The 3,610-nt window shown below is 35.4% G+C and overlaps 1 long non-coding RNA gene across 1 annotated transcript in view; it reads left to right on the top strand.

Moving 5' to 3' along the window:
- The window catches only part of LOC107837921 (uncharacterized), a 17,721-nt gene extending 16,641 nt beyond the window's left edge, over positions 1 to 1,080 (top strand). Inside the window, exon 3 of the long non-coding RNA XR_001663972.1 lies at positions 1,069 to 1,080. This is a non-coding gene — a long non-coding RNA (uncharacterized LOC107837921). The remainder of the gene's footprint in view (positions 1 to 1,068) is intronic.
- Positions 1,081 to 3,610: the final 2,530 nt, after the last annotated feature.

The raw sequence follows: 3,610 nt of genomic DNA, 5'->3' as shown, positions 1-3,610 counted from the left end.
GGTCATTAACAGAAGGCTACCAGCAATTTGTCCATGAGTGTAGTTAAAACATCTCCCCAGCAGCAGGCCCACTGGGGCCAATGGAACCAGTGGAGAGGTGGTGCATCAGGTGGCAATGGAAGTGACTGGAATAACAGGCTTCAGTAATTTGAATATGAGGTCCGATAAAGACTTACATGGTTTTGTCTTTTTTATTTTAATCTTTTAGATCTTTTTATCTTTACTTGTTTTATTGTTTGTATTATTCTCTGTTAAAGTTAGATAAACATAAATTAGTAGCTAGTAAAATATAACTCAGGTGAAAGCTTACTGACATTTCAAAGTTACTCCCAAAATAATAATTCCAAGATTTTGTAATATACTTCAACTTCTGAAAGCTTTTATTGCCTTTTTATTCTGTTTCTTGCATTTTCTGCTGATTACTGCAAAAAAATAAGATAAAACCACTGTCAAACAATAAAATAGATCATCACCGTATGCTTAAATAAACCTCTTAGTCATGCAGTTTATTATTGTTTAGACAAATTTATTGTATATTCATACACATTATTTTAATTGTGGGTATAAACTCATATCACTGCAAAATATATCCTCTAACGCAGGAGTTGATATGCAGGTTTTTATCAAGGTCACTTCAGCTGTAGCTGCCTTCTGCTGCAGGTTTGTGGATATTCTTGTTTGTTCATCTGCACACTTACAGACACGATGAATAGAACATTTATGCTCATACAAGAACACATAATGTGCTGGTTTCTCTTTAAAGCACTTATGGACTCTCACCTGTGTGAGGCTGGTGTGTTTGGCTACATCCATTTGGTGTGGCTGCAGCAGCAGTGTGAGTGCATTTGTGTCAAATGCATTTTGTTTCAACTGAAGCAGAAAACCTACAAATACAGATTTACGATTTTGTGATGTGAGAGTGCCCTCCTCCGCTCACAATGGAAACTGCTTCTTCAACTGCTTCTTATCTTAACTGATAATCGGTTTAGATTAAGAATCTTAATCTACATGTGGATCATGCAGCAAAAAAAAAAAAGTTATCTCCAAACAAAGCTAAAATCGTGTCAGGTTTAATAAGAGCAACAAGGTAAAATGTCAGTTTCTTTCCTAATGAGGATTTTAATTGGCTGCTGGAGATAAAACAATGTAGATTTTTTTCATGCTGTAGAGCCACTAAATGTCAAGTGGACAGATGCAGCTGTTTTTCTTTAAATTATTGTATGACATTACCAGTTACAAAGTAAGTTAAGTAAACACATAGATTCTAAAGCTAATTATAGAGAGATAAAAATGAAAATACTTTAATTAAAAATCTATAGACAAAAAGCACCTGGTAACACCTCAAAGACAGATGACACCCAAGGGATGAGATGAGCAGAGTGGAAAGCAGAACAATGTATGTGTATATGATTTATTTTCTAGTCTATAAATCGTGTTTTATTTAAGAAGACACAGACTGTATGGTGTGCTCTACAGGTACATCTGACATTAGACATTTATTTCTAAAACTCTAAAGTAGGTATTTTATCTTTATAGCACCACCTTTCACATAAAAAATCACAATCACAGCAGCTTCACAAAGACAACATAAAAAATGGTAAAATAATTAAAAAGAGAAAAAATAAATCCCATAACTAATGACTGACAAAGCACAGTAACATTTCAAAATATCTGAAGGCAGGATGGTTTGAAGGCCTTCGTCTGTTTTTTTCAAATTAGTCCAGAATATCAAGACTTGAGATATAAGAAGCTCCATCACCTGGGGACATTACTACATGCAAGGCTAGTGAAGAGTCTTGTTCAAGGACACAACAGTGTAGACTGAAGCCTCATTTGATGTAGACAATTTACTGAATAAGTTCAGTAAATCGGGAAAAACAAAAAGTACTAACAAAGTGCTGCTCTGCTTTAAAAGATGTCAGTGTCATGCTGTTGTTTTAACAAGATTAGCACATAAGCTAACAAATTCAGGCTTTTATCAAGTCATGATGCTAAGGCAGAGAGTAAGCAGTAAGCAGCTGAGAGTAATAGTCTCCATTTTCAGTTTTATTTTTCAGTTTTCTTCCTTAGTTTGTTGTCTTTTTGAAAATTCAGAAGGGTTTGTGTGGTTCATTGTTTTAAGTTTACCACTAACTTCTGTGGGCACTTTTCAGACAGTCACAGGGCCCCTTTCACTTAATGGGGTAATGCAGGTTCCCTTTTCAGGGAATCAAATTGTGCTGCTCAATGGGCTTCACTGTTTCTTTCACCAAGTTTCACTCTAACATTGTCCATTATTGCAGTTATTATTTACAGCTAGTCCTATGGGGATCTCTTAATCGCCGTACCTTGGCAATTGCCTGGCTTCCCTACCATATTGTGACAGCATCCCTCTACTAAAGGCCCTGTTCTCTGTGATGATCAATGGGTATCTAACTAACATGTTGCTGCAATTCACAACCATGTGAGAAAGGGGAAAATCATCCTTTATTACACTGTCTTGTATGTAACCCCTGATCTGTATATATGTAAATGTTAGGGGGATTGATGGCAGGAAAGGATTACAAAAACCATTATGGGAAAAATTTTGACCCAAAATGTTTATCAAATGTTTCTTTCATGATCAATTCCATGGTGTTTGCTTGAGATACTTTGTAGTTTTTCTTATAAGCAAGAAAAGCTGAACTTCTGAAGTTTACCCACAACACAATTTGCATTTCTAACCCAGGGGCATGCAAATACAGACACTCATTACTGTGAATATCAGGGTGACAATGACACCAGCTCCTCCATGATAGCTGTTTCCCCCGTGAGTTTCATGTAAATATTGACGAGCGCCTATGCCCGCAGCTGAGCTGCAGTGCACAAGCTGTCAGCTTTCATGTTTCGTTTCCTTAGACATATGTTGATGAACGACAAAGTAAAAATGGTGCCGCAAAAGGTGACAAGACTTGCAAGCATTTTTTCTTCTATCAAGTTAGTGCAAAAAAAAAAACAGGCGGCTTCTGTTCATTACTTAGGTTCCTTTTCTTCTGCACTGAAAGTGAATATTAAACATGTTAGTGTTTGAATTTCAGTGTCTAAAACATTTAGACCTTCCTCTTGATTACATGACCAGTCTAACAGAGTCAATTACTTGCCTTATGTTTATATTATCCCATTAGCAAACTATCTTTGTGCTTATGAATTTGTAATCCATGGTTAATCTATAAATGTATTTCACAATTTACGTAAAAATATTGTAGATGTACAAGTATTCCAGGAAATCTTCTATTCACAGGAGAAAAACTGTCATCACTGTATCATTAGCCTAAGTAACAATGCAGTGATGCGACCGACAGCATAAACAGGTGACAGTGTTGCAGATGATTAAATAAGGCCTGTTTGGTAATGTATTCCAAAGTGTTGCAGTGGAACATATGTTGTGACAAAAAAAATAGAAAAAAATAAATGTCTCTTTTTCTACGTGTGAGTGTTTCGTTACAGACTTGTTATATATACTTATAATATATAACAGTATATATACTTGTTATAATATACTTTACAAAAATTGTTATAATATACTTTACAAAAATCATGGTGGGATTTAAGTGACACCAGCATGTCACTTAAATCAGTCAGCCTTAATTAC

The sequence above is a fragment of the Poecilia formosa genome, unplaced genomic scaffold, assembly GCF_000485575.1.
Source record: "Poecilia formosa unplaced genomic scaffold, Poecilia_formosa-5.1.2 Scaffold189, whole genome shotgun sequence".
Lineage (NCBI taxonomy): Eukaryota > Metazoa > Chordata > Actinopteri > Cyprinodontiformes > Poeciliidae > Poecilia > Poecilia formosa.
The sequence above is the reverse complement of the archived record's forward strand: the minus strand, read 5'-3'. Positions and strand labels throughout refer to the sequence as shown.